This window comes from Prionailurus viverrinus, chromosome A1 (assembly GCF_022837055.1).
Source record: "Prionailurus viverrinus isolate Anna chromosome A1, UM_Priviv_1.0, whole genome shotgun sequence".
In the NCBI taxonomy this organism is placed as follows: Eukaryota; Metazoa; Chordata; class Mammalia; order Carnivora; family Felidae; genus Prionailurus; species Prionailurus viverrinus.
This window is the reverse complement of record NC_062561.1, coordinates 56,753,145-56,773,140: the sequence shown is the minus strand read 5'-3', so window position 1 is coordinate 56,773,140 and position 19,996 is coordinate 56,753,145. Positions and strand designations below refer to the sequence as shown.

At 35.6% G+C, this 19,996-nt stretch overlaps 1 long non-coding RNA gene and 1 pseudogene across 1 annotated transcript in view; one reads left to right on the top strand and one right to left on the bottom strand.

Moving 5' to 3' along the window:
• Window positions 1–8,865, bottom strand: part of LOC125176838 (uncharacterized) — a 297,248-nt gene extending 288,383 nt beyond the window's left edge. Inside the window, exon 1 of the long non-coding RNA XR_007156413.1 lies at window positions 8,800–8,865. This is a non-coding gene — a long non-coding RNA (uncharacterized LOC125176838). The remainder of the gene's footprint in view (window positions 1–8,799) is intronic.
• Window positions 8,866–18,395: 9,530 nt separating this feature from the next.
• On the top strand, window positions 18,396–19,695 carry LOC125163666 (eukaryotic translation initiation factor 3 subunit E-like; annotated as a pseudogene).
• Window positions 19,696–19,996: the final 301 nt, after the last annotated feature.

Sequence of the window (19,996 nt, the reverse complement as noted above, 5' to 3'; positions counted from 1 at the left end):
GAGGAATTATTATTGGGAGTGATGTCCCACGCTGTCTGCCACAGCACCAAGGAGTGGGAAGGAGAAAGAGTAGGAGACTCATAGCAGACTTGAGAAACATATTTAATGTTATAATTTTAAAACTAACTGGTACAAAGCTAAAGTAACATCTGAAGGATATCTCAGCAATATTTAACTTTAACTTTTATTTATTTAACTTCATATTTCTTAATTTAAGTTATCCCAAATATATGGAAATTCCATATCCCTTTACTCAGACCTCATTTTACTGATTCATGTTCAGCAAATATCTGTTTATTAACATATTTATGAAAAATGCTACAATTTATATTGATTCAATTTATATCCAGAATAGGAAATACCACTCTACAATTAATAACAAAAAGTTATATTTCTGGTGACTATTAAACCACTCGTTTCTTATCTCTTCTCCAGTTGAATATTTCGAATGTAATTTGATATTTAAATTTTTTGACTTATTAGAATACAGAGTTGTAAATATAAGTTTCTAAAGGCTCTTTCCTTAGTCTATTATAGTTTTATTTCAACATTATTTACAGTTTTATTTCTTTATCCTATTACAGTTTTATTTCAAACTTATATAGCTAATATCGATGAATTAAATCCAATGACATATAAATCACAAAGCACTGCCGGATGACTGACACCATGTATAAGAAACCTACCAGGGAACCACAGGCTAAGGACACAGACTGAACTGGAAAAAATAACACTTAACTATAAGAAGTATGTCTAATTATATACGATGATTAGTGTGATTCACTCAGTTGTACGATTTATTTCTTGTTCATGATTTTGTGGCCTGAAAGCAGTACTGTTCTGCTACAGTATCAGGCAATCATAGCAAAAATTGCCTAGCACAACACTGATTAGCAAATATTAACAATGTATTCTTAAGTACCTTTATAACAATTCAGTTTAATGGGCAATTGATTTCTCAGTATTAATGTGATATTTTTAAATGATCTCTTAATTTCCTTTTCAGTTACCCTATTGTTATGGAAACACAATAGATTTTGGCATGTTGGTTTTAGTATCCTGCAACTTTAGTGGCTTCAGTTATTAGTACTAACAGCTGTTCTGTAGAGTCTTTTGGGTTTTCTACATATAAAATCATGCCCTATGCAAACAGAGATAAATTAATTTCTTCCTTTCCAATTTCGGTGCATTTATTTCTTTTTCTTGCTTACTGTTCTAGCTAGTACCTCCATTACTATGTTGAATAGAAGTGGTAAAAGTGCTCATCCATGTAACTCTGGATCTCAAAGGAAAAGACTTCAGTTTTTCACGGCTGAATATGCTGTTAGCTAGGAGACTGTCATATGTGGAGGTAAATTCCTTCACGTAATTTGTTAACAGTTTTTTTTTTTTATCATGAAAGGATGCTGAATTTTCTCAAATATGTTTTTCAGCATCTACTGAAATGATCATATGATTTTATTGTTTCTGTTAATGTGGTGTATCATATTAATTTATTTGCACATATTGAACCATCCCTGCCTCCCAGGAATAAATCCACTTGGTCATGGTATATGATCTTTCTAATGTACTGCGGAATATGGTTTGTCAATATTTTATTAAGGATTTTTACATGTCTGTTCATTTTGGGCACTGGCCTATAGTTTTCTTTTCTTGTAGTGTCTTTTTCAAGCTTTGGTTTCAAGGTAATGCTGGCATCATAAAATCAGTTTGAGAGTAGCCCTTCCTCTTCAGATTTTTGGAATAGTTTGACCAGTATTGTTATTATTTCTTTAAAGATTGGTAGAAATCACCAGTGAAGCCTTTTGGTGTTGGGATTTCCTTTGCTGCAGGTATTTAATTACAAATCCAATCTCCTTATTCACTATTGGTCTGTTCAGGATCCCGTTTAAAAGAGCACCAAAAAAGCTGTGCACTCTGGTCCCACAGCCGGGCCATGTGCGCAGCTGCACTCCCTGCCACCAACCGGCAGTTGCAGCCCCCAGCGCTCCAGGAATGCCATTCCCAAGGGCCTGCTGGCCAGGGAGGAGCCTGTGAGCCTGGGTTCCTGGGGGCCAACATGCTGCTGACCAAAAATGCGGTGTCGCTCCGAGGTACAACTATCCAGGACTATGCCCAGAACAAGCATCAGCAGCACCTCTGCCAGGGGCCTGGTCAATATTTGCTTCCCATGCAAGCGGTGCTGGCATCAGGAAATGCCAGGAAGGAAGAGATCCAGAATTCCTTCAAGTTCCTCAGACCTCAGAACAGGTTCGAGCCCAAATTCATGCTTTCTGAGAAGTGCGAGGGGAGTGGTGCACAAGGGCACCCCCTCTTCAAGTTCCTACAGGAGGCTCTTCCGGCCCCCAGTAATGATGCCACTGCTCATGACCAGTCCCAAGTTCATCACCTGGTTTCCAGTGTGATGTAATGATGTCACCTAGAACTTGGAGAAGTTCTGTTGTCCCACAGACTCAGCTGTGCCTAGGGAGCCCCTCCATCCCTGCTGCTTTCAGTCACAGCGCTCTCCCCTCTGAGGATTTCATCCATGAATGTGTTTACTTGAAATATGCATGGAGGAATGCCTGATGTCCAGGAAAATTCCTTAAGATGGGCGCTTCTTGTCCATCCTAGCTCCCCACTCCTCAAACCAAGGCTCCTCACTAATAAAGCACTGGTTGTCAGGAAAAATAAAAAAGAATAAGATACTTGGGTAACCTTAACCAAGGAGTAACCAAGGAGTTGAAAAAACCTCTAAACTTGGAAGTACAAAGCACCAATAAACAAACAAACAAAAACAAACAAAAAACTTAAAGAGACATAATAAATGGAAAGACATCCTGTATTTTTGGATTGGCAGACTTAATATTATTATAATGTCCATATTACCCAAGGCAATTTATAGAGTCAATGCTATCAAATGCCTATCAAAATCTCAATGGCATTTTTCAAAGACAGTCCTAAAATTGATATGGAATCACAAAAGACCCCAAGTAGCCAATGAAATCTTGACAAAAACAAAGCTGGAGGCATCATATTCCCTGATTTCAAAATATATTACAAAACTACAGTAATTTTAAAAAGTGTGGTACTGGCATAGATAAATATGTACATCAATGGAACAAAATAGAGAGTCCAGCAATAACCAATACATATGCAGTCACCTGATCTTTGACAAGGCTGCCAAAAATACACAGTGGTTAAAAAGTTTCTTCAACCAATATTCTTGGGAAAACTGGACATTCACACACACAAAAATGAAATCAGACCCTTATTTACACCATAAATAGAAATCAACTCAATATAAAGACTACCATGTAAGATCTGAAACTATAAAACTCCTAAAAGGAAACATAAGAGAAAATCTTGACATTAGTCTTGGCAATCATTTCTTAGATCTGACACCAAAGTGTTAGGTAGAAGCTGGATGTGAACAGTGGAAGGAACACCCCAGGCAGAGTCTCAAGTCCTTGAATGGGAATGAGACAGAAGGTGGAAGCAAGGACAGTGATGGAAGAAAAAAAAAAAAAAAAAAAAAAGCTACACACTACAAGCCCAGCATAGCTCCTACCAGCCCAGAGAGAACCAATAATATCCAAACCCAAGACAACCTTGGGTCTGGTTCCACCGTGGGGAACCTGCCTGCTCTCCCACCTTGAGATTGTACTTTTGCTTTAATAAAGTGTTTCGTGCTTACTACTTTCCTTCTGGCTGTCTTTATTCTGAGCACGGATACCCCACCTGAATCTTCTCGTGGGGAATCCAAAGACCAAGACCTCCATTCACAACATAGACACTCCCCAGTTCCTGAAAAAAGCATAGGCAATGAAAGCAAAAACAGACGAGTAAAACTACAGCAAAATAAAAAGCTCTGTACCACAAAGGAGACAACAAAATAAAAAGGCATCCTATGGAATGGAAGACAGTATCTGCAAACCATACATTTGACAGGGTATTAATATCTAAAATATATAAGCAACTTAGACAACTCAATATCAAAGACAAATAACAAAATAACAACCAAATCGAAAAATGGGCAAAGACCTGAACAGATATTTCACCAAAGACAAACAAGTGGCCAAATAGCTGACAGGAGTATGAAAAGATGCTCAGCATCAGTCATCAGGGAAATGTAAATCAGAACCACAATGAGATATCCCCTCACATCTGTCAGTCGCACTATTATCCAAAAGACAAAAGATAAACAATGTTGACCAGGATGTGGAGAAACTGGAAGTCTTATTCACTGTTGCCAGGAATGTAAATGGGTGCAGCTGCTATGAAAAACAGTATGGGGGTTCCTCCAAAAATTAAAAATAGAACTACCAAATGATCCAGCACTCCCACTTCTGAGTATGTATCTAAATGAAATAAAATCAGGATTTTGAAGATATCTGCACTGTCATGTTAACTGCAGTATTATTCACAATATCAAAATTAGGAAACAATCTTAGCATCCACTGATAAATGCATGGATAAAGAAAATGTGGTATAAACAATGGAATAGTATTCAGCCTTGAAAAAAGAAGGAAATCCTGCCATTTTTGGCAACATAGATGAATCTAGAGGACATTATGCTAAGTGAAGTAAGCTAGTCACAAAAAGAGGAGAAAATGCTACATAATTCCACCTAAATGAGTTATCTAAAGTAGTCAAACTCATAGAGAGTAGAATAGTGGCTTCCAGGGGGTGGGGGCAGAGGGCAAATGGAGTTGCTGCTCAATGGATATAAAGTTTTAGTTATACAAATGGATAAGTTCTGAAAATCTATGTAAAACTCAGTGCCTATATATAGCTAACAGTATTGCATCGTGCACTGAAAAATTCTGTTAAGAGGATAGATCTCACAGTAAGTGTTTGTAGTACACACACATACACAAAGGGCATAAGAAAACATTGAGAGGCAATGGATATATTTATTACCTTTATTATAACGATTGTCTCAAGGATGTATGCATGTAAACAAGCTCATTAAGCTAGATACATTAAATATGTATAGTTTTTGGTATATCAATTATACCACAACAGAACTTTTTTTAAGTAATGATATCTTAGCAAATTTTTGACAGTATACAGAAAAATTTATCAATTAAAATATTATTCTAAAGTCATGTAGCTGTAAAGATTTCAAGAACAATTTAAAGATTATCATTACATATTTGGTACCTAAATGAGTTTAAAATTCCTGTCATGTAAATAAGCATTTTTAAAAAATCTTATATGCAGGGCGCCTGTGTGGCTCAGTCAGTTAAGTGTCCAACTTCGGCTCAGGTCATGACCTCATGATTTGTAAGTTCGAACCCCATACTGAGCTCTGTGCTGACAGCTCAGAGCCTGCCTGGAATCTGCTTCAGATTCTGTGTCTCTCCCTCTCTCTCTTATCAAATAAGATATAATAAATAAATACCATGTGGCAAGAGGGCTTTCATGAGAAATACTAACTAAATATGATGAAAAATAATAAAAATTTATGCTAAAAAAGAAACCAATAATTCAGTAGCATAGTTCAAACTTTAAAAATATAGACACTATATGAAATCTCTTTTATGTAATCCATTAAAAATGTATTCGATAACTATACTGGTGATTAGTCAAATTCGTAGAAAATACGAAAAGGACAGAAAAATAGGCTAATGGAGCACACTCTCAATAAAGCAGCTCTTGGGAGACAGTAAATTTATACTATGTTCTATTTCATTTTGGTTACTTAAAAAATTTTTTAATGTTTATTCATTTTTGAAACACAGAGAGAGACAGAGCACAAGCAGGGGTGGGCCGGAGGGGGATGGGCACAGAATCTGAAGCAGGTTCCAGGCTCTGAGCTGTCAGTGCAGAGCCCAACATGGGGCTCAAACTCACTAACTGTGAGATGGTGACCTGAACTGAAATCAGACACTTAACCAACTGAGCCACCCAGGCACCCCTCATTTTAGTTATTTTAAAATAATCAAAATAATTTCAAGTATAAAGGAAGTCATATATGAAATAACTCAAAGAAAAGTCATTCAGTATAGTTGCTGCTATAAAATGATTATTCTATGGAATAATCCATCTCAGATTTGGTATTCAAATTATTTTACTATTATTTGAACTATATTTTAAGGGCAATATACATTATGAAGATCATTTTGGTTATGTAATATGTAGTCACTCTTGGATGCTTGAAAACATTAAGAAAACATTAAATAAGCCCTTAATAAACACTGTATCTAAAATCAAATTTTAAAAGAATGGAGTCAATTATATGCAAAAATATTTGTGACAGATTAATAGAATGGTTTTACCTATGAATAAAAAAAATATATTAGAACAGTTTGAAACCCTTCAGTGACCCACCCAGATACCTCAAGTCCTGTGCCTTAGTTGTGCTTGGCAACATCAACAGCTCTTTGCCTAGAAGCATTCTCCAAAGCCTCAAGTCCTCTGCCCACATGCACTGCACATAGGTAGTAGTGTTGAAAAAAATCACACCTTCAAGAGCATCTCTCAATTTATGTCTGATAGGAGTTTTTATGTACATATACCAGCTCCCTTAAGAAAATTTTGAGGCATGTGTTTTTACATCATTTTCCAGAATTTCCCTCTCGAAATGAAGTTCCAGACACTAAAGCTAGTAACAAGATGGAGAGTATATCCTCTCCTTATTAACTTCTCCACTCCCACACTGATGTTCCCTGCACCTCCCAAATAACTACTTCCACTCAGTTTCTTTGCTCTGGACCTGATTCTGGGAGAAGCCACATCTACATACAAATAACGTAAGTATGATTGTACTCAATCATACAACTTTCAATAATAAAGAATCTATATTAAGCAGCTCTGGGTTGTATATGAATATATTTTGACAAAAGGCCGTTTGATGAGTGGGACTAGTGCATGTCATAACTATATAGAATAACACTGATATAAACAGCAGAAGCCATCAGATAAAAATATCTTCCATTCCTATGAACAAGGTGGCATTCCTCACTCTGTTTAAGTTCAATCTTCACTCATGCTACTGAGCCTATTTTCTGTTCTCATCTCTAGAGCCTCCAGGTCCACTTTATTCTATACATTCTCTCTGATTTATTTCTATGCCATCAGTTATCACTTACAGGCTTTCAGATGTCTATCTCCAGTCCCTAGATCTTGCCCAATATTCAGATCCATATAGCAAATTCCTAAAAACCAGATGTGTCCAATTAGATATTCCATAAGCAACTCAAATTCAAAATGTCCAATACTCCAATCATTACAATTCACACCATGGGCCCTGTTTCTTCTCCTGTGCATAACATCAAGTTTTCCAAGCAAGAAACTTAAATTGTATTATTGGTATGATTCTCTTCTTTACCTCCATCTCCAACTAATTTAAAGCTATGTAATTCTAGGGGTGTCTGGGTGGCTCAGTTATTTAAGCGTCTGACTTTGGCTTAGGTCATGATCTCACAGCTCGTGGGTTTGAGCCCCATGTGGGGCTCTGTGCTGACAGCGCAGAGCGTGGAACCTGCTTCAGATTCTGTGTCACCCTCTATCTCTCTGCCCCTCCCCCCACTCATTCTCTCTCTCTCTCTCTCTCTCTCTCTCTCAAAAATAAACACTAAAAAAACAATAAAGGTATGTAATTCTATTTTCTAAACACTGCTCCATGCATAATTCCCACCTTACCACATCTCGCTGAGTTTAAGCTATCATTGCCAGTCTGGATTTTTGTCTCAAGATTTTTGGCTGCCTAAAATTCATTTCTCCACACTTCTCCATTTCTCCATCTCAGGCTAATTTATTTTCATATTTCAAATTCTAAATTACATATATTTATTATATATATATTTATTATTTATATATATTCATTATATATATTCATCTTCAACAAAACTGTTTCAAGTGTCAACTCGGTGTCAAGATTTATTGCAGATACTAAGAATAAATACATCACTGAATAATAAAGATGGAATTTATGCTCTACTGGTTCTCAAACAAAAGCTTAGGAAGAAGTAAGTGACATCAGGTGTTATGGAGGAAAATAAATTAGGGTAAGGTGAATAAAACATCACGGGGAGATAGAGTGGCCAGGGAAACCACTCTGACGAGATATATATCCAAGCAGAAACCCGCTTGAACTAAGGGAGTGAACTATACAATTATTTAGGGGGAGCAGTTTCCAAGATGATAGAACAGCCAGAGTAAGGATGCCCTCAGGTAAAAGTAGGTTGTAGTAGTCTAGGAAAAGCAGAGATCAGTTTATTATGTCTCACTATCCTGACATTTTTGGTCTGATTTATACGACTCTCCTCTGAGCTTTTACAGCACACTGTCCCTCTATCACATAAACTGATACACTTTATGTAATCATCTGCTTGGTGACTGTTTTTCAACTCATTTTTTTTTGTTTGTTTTAAAGTTTTTATTTAAATTACAGCTAGTTAACATACAGTGTAATGTTAATGGTTTTTTTTTTTTCAACTCTTAAACAGACATTTAAACGACAGAGTCCTTGCCTTTTTCTCTGTGCCTGGTGCACACTGTCTATAACAAAAAGGCTCAATATTATATATTTTATCAAAAAGGAAATTATAAGCAGGCATTCATATATAAACATACAAACACATATATTTGTGTCTGTATGTATATATATTCTTTCCTCCCCCCAAATATTTTTTATTCTTGTTTACATTTGTGTCTCCAATTATGAATTAAAAAAAAAATGCTTAGAAAGCGGTTACAGAACGGGATGAACTGGCTACAAAGCACGGTGACTCCCAAGGCTGGGTCACTTGCCACCCTCCCCTTCTGAATGTTACACCCGTCCAGCCTGCTGCCTGGGTCAGGTCAACCCACCTGGGCTCCTGGCTCTTCTCTCTCAGAATCTGGCACAGGCACAGGCGAGCGGGTCCAGAGTGGCTCTGGGAACGACCGTGGTGACTAGCAGGCCAGGCGTCCTTGACATCCCCACTGCGGCTGCAGGCGTGGTTCAGGCTGTTCACGACGCACATGCGCCAGCTCAGGGCCCACCTACCAACGACCTCCATAGGTGGCGTAGCTTGCGTGGCTTGCGTAGGTTTCGTGGTGGTTCCAGCTGACTGAGCGCAGTTTCAGCTGCGCGGTCCCTACCTTCTGGCTTGTACCACCCGCTTGTGCGGGTCATCCGTTAAGATATTTCTTAAAAATATACATAATATATATTAAAATATACATTAAATGCATACAACATGAAAGATATATATAATTAAGTCCATCTATATTAGATGTATGGACACACATCCTACCAGTTCTGATTCTCTCCTTGGAGAACACTGCATGACAGGTATTTTGAAACTGAAGGTAGTTCTGGAGAACACAGTCTTAAGGATGAGTTTTCTGAATTGAGTCCAAGGTTTTTGGAATTGGTTCTCAACTCTGATTAGATTTAAAGATGTTTATCACCTGAGTTTCAGTGGTAAAGAAGGCACTGAAAGTCCATGGTGTGATGTAGCAGTAGAGATAGGCAAAATATCATCACTGCATATTCTTTTTTAAAAATACCATTTTAATGAAGCATTTTCAAGATTTTTTTTTTCTTTTGGATAAATACATGCACATTTAAATCTTGACTGTCTTCATTGAATTATCTTTTAAAGTGTTAAAGGTTGGGGCACCTGGGTGGCTCAGTCGGTTAAGGGACCGACTTCGGCTCAGGGCTCAGGTCATGAGTTCGGCTCAGGTAATGATCTCACGGTTAATGGGTTTGAGCCCAGTCAGGCCCTGTGCAGACAGCTCAGAGCCTGCAGCTGCTTCAGATTCTGCGTCTGCCTCTCTCTCTGCCCCTCCCCCGCTCTCTCTCTCTCTCTCTCAAAATTAAATAAACATTAAAAACATTTAAAACAAATAAAAAAATAAAAGGTTAAAGACCTATTTCTTTTCCATAGTTAACATGAGTATTTTCATTTAATTTTTTATATTGAAGTACAACATACATTCAGAAAAAAATGAGAAGTGTATATATATTTTTTTAATGAAAAAAATAGACCCACCTATGTAAATATTACCTAGGCTAAGACTATGACAGTATCTCAAACACCTCCTTTCATGACGTTCCTGATTACTACTATCTCCCTCTTCTCCCAAAGTAATCACTATTATGACTTCTAATGCCTGTTTGAATCATATACAAAAGGAATTATACAATTATTCTTTTTTTACAAGGGGCTTCTTGGGTTAACGATATGATTGTAGGGCATATCCATGTTGTTATGCATAGGTACAACAGATTTTCATTTTATTCCAAAATTTCTTTACACAAATATATCCCCATTTATTTATGCATTCTACAAATGGACATGTGAGTTATTTGGGGGGGGAGTATTCTGAAAGATAGCTCAAGAACATTCTTGTGCATGTCTTTTAAAACACAGTGATTGATTTTTTTGTCAGATGTATTATCAGAGCGAAATTGCTCACTCATAAAATAAGTACGTATATGTTTAGTATAATATGTGAAATACTATGAAGATTATACTAATTACATTCTTGGGAGAAGTAGATGAAAATTCCATTTGCTTCACATTCTTGACAACACTTGGTACTGTCAGTTTTCTTTTGTTTTAGCTTTTAAATGTTTCCCTCAATTTTAGCCATTCTGATTAGTGTGCAGAACTCTCACATTGTGGTTTTAATTTGCAATGCCCCTGTGACTAATGAGGTTAGAAACCATTTCACAGATTTGTTAGTCATTTAGATATTTATTTTGTCCCTCTTTTTCTTATTGTTTTATACTCCTCCATATATCCTGGATTCTAGTTTACTAAAAAATAGATTCTCCCATTCTGTGGTTCCTCTTTCCACTATTTTAACATCTTTATCTTTTTTAAAAAAATTTTTTTAACATTTATTTATTTTTGAGACAGAGGGAGACAGAGCATGAACGGGGGAGGGTCAGAGAGAGAGGGAGACACAGAATCCGAAACAGGATCCAGGCTCTGAGCTGTCAGCACAGAATCCAACGTGGGACTCAAACTCACAGACGCGAGATCATGACCTGAACCGAAGTCGGACGCTCAACCGACTGAGCCACCCAGGCGCCCCTATTTTAACATCTTTAAATGAACAGAAATTCTTAAATTTATTATAATCTGATTTAACTATCTTTCCTCTTATGGGTAGTGACTTTTGTGTCATATTTAAGAAATCTTTACATCCCTCAAAGTCATAGAGATATTCAGCTATGCTATCATCTAGTAGCTTTGTTTTTGCTTTCACATCCAGGTTGATAGTGTTACTATACATATGATTTATGGTAGTGATCAACCTTCCATTTCAATTTTTCTTCTTTCTTTTCTTTTTTGTTCCCAATATTGATATTCAATTGATTCAGCACCATGCATTTAAAAGAAGGTGTGTGAACTGTGTGTGTGTGTGGTGTGTGTGTGTGTGTGTGTGTGTGTGTGTGTGTTTTCTTTTGTGTCATAATTGAATAGTCTTAAGTGAATACTTACAAAAGTAAGGTTCTGGTTGACCATGTATTTGATACTTTAGAACAATTTTATCAAACTAACTAGTATAATGAGGTTGGCTGATAATTGGGCTGGAATACATTGGAAAAGAAAAAAATGAACTCAGGGTTTTAAATTCTCAGTTCAAGCTCAGCAAATATGACCTAAAAATTTTTATATCTGAAGGAAGCCTTTATCCCCTGGAGCCCCAGAGCTGGGGTTTCTGAAAACCAAATCCAAAGTCTCATCATACAAGTGACTGAATTACAACCTAATTTGAAACCCCAACCATGCAGGGTATCATCTGTTAGATCAAGGGCATTGATTAGGAAAGAATGAGATTCTGAAAGCTGGAATAAGGACATTGGCAGATCCTGATGAACCTGGGGACACTGAACTTCTAAATTCTGCTGAGTCTCCTTTGCTGGTAGAAGCTGCTACTCCAGCCCAGTATGAATCCGTTAACCCTCTTCTACCTGAAGAACTTGTAATGGCCTCCCCTAAGGTAGGTGCCTAGCAAGACATGCAGATTTCCTTCAGGACCTACCCTCACCACTCTTCTTTGCTTCTAGACCTAAATATTAATAGACTCAAGTCTAAGAAGGTCCTAGAAAGTAAACTACCAGGATTGACTTTTGAAGAGGTGCACATAATTCAAAATAACTGCATGGCTTTTCTAAATTATAATAACATGTAGCTGTGGAACATATATAAGAATGGACATTAAGAATGATATAATGTCAGGAGGAACATAAAGTTTTATCAGGCTGAATTTATTAATATGGACCCACAAGTTATTTTAAAATACAAATAAAATAATCCCATTCCTTGAGCCCTCAAAGTTGTTTCACTGCACTTAGAAGAAAATCTAAAAAATTAGTTTTCCATTGCTTAAAACGGCTCTGTTAAGCCTCATTTTGTACCACTACCTATCTCTGTATTCCTTACTAATATGGTCCATATTCAATTTCTTGAACACAGCAAGCTGCCCCCTGACTAAATTTGCATAATCCCAAATTCTCTCCTCAACTACTTCCTGTTGTCAATGTCTCAGCATCAAAGTTAGAATAAACACACATTCCATCCACTGTTATCACTCCCTACAGTTTTATTTTCTTTTAAATAGTTATGATTATCATAAATGAAAGTACATTCATAAAGTCACTATCTGCATCTCTTTTAGAAAACCCCAGTACCCAAATTTAAAGTCCACGAGACAAGTAGCATAGTGCTTGACACAAATTTGCTGCTCAAAAAATATGGGTTTAAAAATGAGCACAACTTATACATGGAAGAATAACATGAAAACTCTAAAATATTTCATAATAGTTTCTTAAAATGTTATACATTTTATATGTTTCAAAACTCTGGATATTTATAATATACTGAACAAAATATTATAAAAATATTCACATTCACAAATAACATACCTACATTATGTAAACAATACAGGCAAATTCTTTTAGATGCAGAGGATAATATATTTTAGAATGGGATTAAAATGATTTCTTCAAATCACAACATCAGTAACTGTTTAACAAGCCCAACATTGGCCACCTTAACACATACTGACATACGCACAAACTTGCACAAGTCAGTTACTTAAAAATACTTTCTTTCGTAGAAAATATTGATTTATCTAGGTTTTTAGCTAGATTTAAGTAGTCCCCTTTTTTAATTTTAACGACTTTGTAGCATAGATTCAGACATCTATCTTTCCTAGGATACTGACACTTCCTTGAATCTTTGATAATTGCATATTAGACAGAAAAAAAGCATAATATAAAAACTGGACTAGTTTTTTGAAATAATTACGTTTTCTAGGGGGCCCTGTTAAAAATAAACTTCAACAACAAAAAATAAAAACAATCGAACCAACCAAGGTTTTGTGGATAGTAAAAAGAGGAAGCAATGCTAAACAGCACCTTTTTTCACTAAAATACAATAAAAAAGATCATGGGTCACCACATTTGAATGGTCTGATATTGGAGATGTCCAAAGCACAAGCCTTGAGGGACCATTGCATATTAACCTGGGTAAAGCCAAGGGTGTAAATGAATGAAAGTAATTTTTTTATTTATGTCTGTATGAATTTACTTATTTGATAACTAAATTATGAAAAGCTCACAAGTTTAGAGCTATTGCCACTCTTACTAGCTTTGATCAAGTCAATATAAATAGGAAACTATGTAAGTGTCTACAATTATTGCCATATATGTGTGTGTGTGTGTGTGTGTGTGTGTGTGTGTGTATTCTAAACACAACACTAAACAGTATTAATTGGGGGCATTCAAAAAGCCCACCCACCTCATTACATGCTTTATTGCCAAAGAGGTGGCTTGAAACAAACAGAAACTTAAAAAGTAGTCTTCTTAAAAAATCAGAACTTCCAAGTTCTTTCTAAAACACAGAAGCTTGCATGTTTAACATTAAATTTATTATAGAGAAAATTTTCTAAAATAAGATGCATATTTTATTAAAATATTTAAAACATTTAAAGTTTTATTGAGGACCAGAAACTAAATCTAACATATCTATTCTCATAACATTTTCAGTTCTGACTCAATTGTTTAGCAATTGAAAATAATTCACTTTTGTCACTTAGTTTCTGTTAGTTGGGACCTCCAAGTCAAGGTATTGACTTGAAGTCTAGGACAACAAATAATGTTTCCCTAGAACCACCCAGAGCACCCATAACAGGTGGTTATGGAGTAGTACTTTAAAAATAGAATAATAAAATATCCAAATATTCTGATTGATTTACAAGCTATTGAATGACTAACTTGTGAACTATTATTAAAACACTGTTTATCATATTTGATGGGTACTAGTTACAAAGAAACTTATTTCAGATTTATTTAATCTGTGGGTTATTAACATTAGGATTAAGTCAGAGTGTATATCTCTTGATAGGTGATAGATGAAAGAAAGAAAGAAAGAAAGAAAGAAAGAAAGAAAGAAAGAAGAAAGAAAGAGGAAATGTAGACAATGTCAAACCTTAAAAAGCCCATCACAGTAAGTCTGGTATATTATAAATACTCTGATTGCAACAGTGCCAAGTGCAATGCAAACACTTTGCTGATTGATTGACTGAAGTGGGTCGAAGTATTTTTTGTTAAATAAAGAACATATTGATTTAATTATTAAAATTTGGTTTGGGGGCCCCCGGGTTGTTCAGTCAGTTAAGCATTAAATTCTTGATTTCAGCTCAGGTCATGATATCACGGTTTCATGAGTTCAGGCCCTGCTTTGGACTCTGCATGGAGCCTGATTGGGATATTCTCTTTCTCTCTCTCTCTCTCTCTCTCTCTCTCTCTCTCTCCCTCCCTCTCTCTCTCTCTCTCTCTCCTTCCCTCCCTCTCCCTCTTTCTCTCCCTTCTCGCTCTCCCCAATCATGCTCTCTCTGTCTCTCTCAGAATAAATAAATAAACCTAAAAAAATAAAAATAAATAAATAAAATTTTGTTTGTAGCAGAATTATCTGGGTAGGTATCAAGTCAGTGAGTCTCTGATGATCTGTAGACCTGTGCCTCTGATGCACGTCAAATTTTAGTGCCACTCAATTATAACGTCATTACCTATGCATGGTTTATTTCAACCTCCAGTGAGATACATTTAGAGTCAGATTTCTCTTTTTTCTCTGCCCAAAGTAAGAACTTGAAAAAAAATGAGTCACATATGATATCACTGAAGAGAAACAATTCCTTAGGAGTAAGTTAGATTATGGGGCGCCTGGGTGGCTCAGGTTAAGCGCCCAACTTCTGCTCAGGTCAGGATCTCATGGTTCGTGGGTTCAAGCCTCACGTAGGGCTCTATGCTGACAGATCAGAGCCTGGATCCTGCTTCAAATTCTCAGTCTCCCTCTCTCTTTCTTCCCCTTCTCTGCTTGCATTCTGTCTCTCTCTGTCTCTCAAAAATGAATAGACATTAAAAAAAATTTTTTTAACGGAGTAAGTTAGATTTTCACATGACACCAGTATTCAGAAATGGTTTGTTACTAAACACTCATATAATTTTTGTTTAGGAAAAAAAATCCTTATCTGGAAGAATCCATAGAGTCAATAAATTTACATTATATGAGTTTGAATACAAACTTAAATCCAAAAAGAACTGCATGCTTACTAATGTTGCACTAGAAGATCTGAACTAAAATAGGGTTGATGAAAAAAAAACACAAGTAATTTAAAAGCTGTTTTGACTACGACTTGTCTACAGATAAACTTGAAAAAGAAGACCTTTCAGTTATTCTATGCATGACATTTTCCGGTAGTGGAAGGTGTCAATAGAATTATGACTATAATAATTTAGAACTCTGGTAAGATCATGTTCCTTTAAAGAGGGTCTTCAAACAGCAATTGGAAAAAGGAGAATTATTAAAGAGTGTACACCTGAGCATTCAGTTCAGTTCAGGTATAACAATAATTCCTCCTATGTAAAATAATCAGTTAAATTGAGATTCCTTATGCAAACCAACCAACTAATCAACAACAATGGAGAGGATGACTGTAACTACTGCAAAACACTCATTAACCATAAGAATTAATTCCAAGGAGGAAAGCAGTAACTATTGCCTCCAAAAGAAAAGCATATAAAATTCTTTTTCAGAAAGAAAGGAAATTATTTCTTAATAACATCTAGAGATGTTTCCCCTTTCAGGAGAGTCAGACTTAATAAGTGAAGGAGAGAAAGAATATTTCTAGTTTCTCTGTATATAAAATGGCTCAGTTAAAAATAAAATGAAATAAAACGGCTCAGTTAAATACTGCAAGTCAACACATGTCTTTTGATATTTTTGATTTTGTCTATTTTGAGGTACTAAAAGTAAAATTGAAGCAAAGGGCATGTATTTTAAAATAAACATCATTATTCAGTACTCAATTGATAAAGAAAAAACTAATTTGTTTCACCTTTCAATATTATTTAATTCAGCAAGCATTGATTTTTCTATGCTGTACAAATCTGGATCCTTGGTGTTACCAGAGGTACGAAAATGAATAACATGTAGTCCCTAGCTTCAATGAGCTCATAGTCTATTGAATAAAACAGATTCATAAACTGCCATACAAAATATCAAGTAGTAATTTTATAAAAATGGAATAAGGCTCTCAAACTTTAGCAGGCGTCAGAATTATCTGGAGGTATTGTCAAAACATAGACTGATTGGTCTCGCTCTCAGAAATTCTGATTTAGTAGGTGTAGTATAAGGCCTGGATAATTTCAATCTCTAACATTGTCCCAAATTATACTTATGTTGCTGATCTTGGAATGATACTTCTAAAATCACTGCTTTAAGACTATGGCAGACCGAAATATTTATTTTTACTTTTAGTTGTTCAACAAAGGAAGAATTCTCAGGAGACATGAACTTGCTGTTTGATAACTCATTTAAATTTGATAGGAGGATGAAAACATAAATAATTATATGGAAAGGAAATAAATTAAAGCCATAAATAAGATAGAATATTGGATTATGTGTAGACGAGTGGTTAGACTATGAACAGATGTATTTGACTACTAGTAAGGAGAGATACGCAACGTAGATTTACTGAACATTTATATATGACTAGATAAATAAAATCTGTGTGTAATAAAACAGGCTACACAACCAGAATAGCTAAAATTAAATAATATCAACTTATGATGATTATTGGTTGTAACCGAAACTTTTATTTCTATTGTATAAAATATTACATTATTTTTGGAAAATGCTTTACCATTTTTTATAATATTAACCATACACTCAGACTATGATTCATCCATTTTACTCCTAGATATAGTGCCAAGAGTAATGAAAACACATGCTGACAAAAAGACAAATACATTAATGTTCAAGGAAGATTGAATTAGATTAGTCTAAATGACTAATCTAAAATGACACAAAATCTTTCAATGAGTGAATGAGCAAAGAAAATGACCTGCATATACAAATATGGGTGAATCTCAAAAACATACTGAGTGAAAAAAGGCAAATGCAAAAGAGTACTTAATAGAGAATTCCATTTTTTTTTCGGTTCTAGCAATAAAGCTAATCTATGATGGTTGAAACCATATCGTTGTTTTTCCAGAATCTGGGGTGAGAATAAGTGAATAGAGGTATGCATAAGGAAATTTTCTGGGTTATGGAAATATTCCATTACTTGATTAGATGGTCACAGAAGTAATCTAACTAAGATGCAACAGACAGGGTTTATTGAATGACTGGGTATTGTTGGTAATGGTGGAAAAGAAAAAAAAATATGGTGACATATTTTAAGCCTAGATAAATGAATGTATGATGATGGTAGTAAGTGAAATAGAAAAACAACAATAGAAAAGTAGCATTTATAGGTATATTAATTTTCTATGGTTGTGTAATAAATTACCATAATTGTAGTAGTTTAAAACACACATTTATTATTTCACAGTTTCTGTAATTCAGGAGTCCAGGCAAGACCACTGGTTGTCTCCTTCAGGGCTCACAAGGCTGCCATCGAGGCATCAGACAGACTGCCTTCTTATTTAGAGGCTTCACTGACGAAAAATCCCCCTCTAAGCTTTCTCAAGTTGTTTGAAGAATTTATTTTCTCATTGCTATAACACATATGGCAGCTTGCTACTGCAAGACAAGTAATGGGAAGAGACAGGGAGAAGGAGATGGGAAGCAAGTGAGAGAGCAAGAGCCGGACAGAGAGATGCTAGTCGGATGAGTACCACAATCACAGCAATATTTTGAAATCATGTAAATATAATCGTAAGCATCTTACCACCTTTGCAATATTTCATTGTTTAGAGCAAGTCACATGTCTTCCTGCTCTGAAGGGGAAGGATTATACAGGAGTGTGAATACCAGGATACAAAAATCATGGAGGTCACCTTAAAGTCTCTCCTCCACCGTAAAGTAAATAAAAGTTATTTTACATTTGTTGAATTTGTGATTCTTTCCTGTGTCTACGTCAATAACATAGTTGAAACAGTTTTCCTTGGCAAGATGGTGGAGTACATCTTGACTATTCACATCACACACATTTTTGGATTGACATCTAATTTTTCTGTTGAGTTTCTCTCCATAAGAGATGTATAATGAAAAAAAAAATTACAAGGGAATTTGTATCTTTTTAGTGATATCAACATGATACACTTTGCTACCAATATGTACAAAAACCTTTATTCTGGTGATATTCTGCATGCTTTGAGAGAAAAAAGAGCCACAGTTGTTGCATGACTGAAATAGCTTCAGGCAGAAATGGAACCAATTGTGAAGACATTTGAAGATCCAGAAACTACAAGGCAGATGCAGTCAACCAGAGATGGGCAGATGCTGTTTAAGTACCTGGTGGGCAGGCATGGTTTTAGGTAGGAATATTTAGATATACTCTAGAGTTATGTAAAATCCAATATGAATATGGGAATTACTCTGGAGCACCAGAATATCTTTACTTCTTTAGAATGTTGGTTCCAGCAACAGCCAGAAATGTTTTGAGTTCACTCAGGGGAAAACTGGCCTCTGAAATCTTAATTCAGAGTAGGGATGCAGCTATGGAAGACCTTACATGGTTAAAAGAGACCATAGGTAATAATTCTGAGTTTCCACTTCAGTATCTTCAGCAGCAAACAAGGTTCATCCATTGTCCTCTGTTTTCTTCAACTAATCAAGGGGTATGATAACATTATTGATCTCTTCTTTTGCCAGCCATCATATCTTAATGCAATTTAGATGATATGCCCACATATTCCTCACTATTAGGCTACAGGCATCATAACGAACAAAGATGTTCAAAAATGCCAGCAGCTGCTAAAAGATCTGGTTAAAGTTATTGAACACAGTCTTACACATATAAAGACCCAGTTACAGAATTTCTTGAATGCTTTTATGTTAACTTTGACTTTGATGGAGCTCAGAAAATTCCACATACTGAGGGAATGTGAATCAGTACTTGTGAATGACTTCTAGGTACCTTAAGGATTTCGCTGAAAATCATTGACTCTTCATATTTGAGACTTTTTGTTGCATTCACCTGTGTATCCGCACTCACATGTTGGCAGACAAACTGAACATGAAAGGTGGATTGTCAATGTGATGAGAAATGCAGGACTGGCTGCCAAGACTGATTCTAAATTAGGTCATGTGGTTATAGGTAAGAATGCAGCTTCATGCTATCAGCAAGTGATTAAAAAGACCAAAAACCTTTCATTTAAAAGCCAGAGATTTTGGCTATGAGAAGAAACTTCATCAGTAAAGTAGGTCAGAGGCTTCTAACTGGGCAACTGAGGACTCTGACTTCTACTGAAGAACTGTATAAAGATAAAATGAAAACAAACTATAAAATAAAGACAAAATAATAAAACCACTATATAAAGGGTGGCATACATTGTAGAAACAACATATTTAGCATAAATTTGGGGAAATTTGAATAAAATTGGCCGTGTTTCATTAAAAACATAAGGTAGTAGAAAATGTATTATGATTTGTGGTTATTTAAGACTACAAATATTACATTACATTTAAATAGCATGTTGATAACTGTTCAGAGTTTTTATTGAGTTTCTGGGATATAAAAGAAAATGGCTTAATGACAATTTCTCTACTTT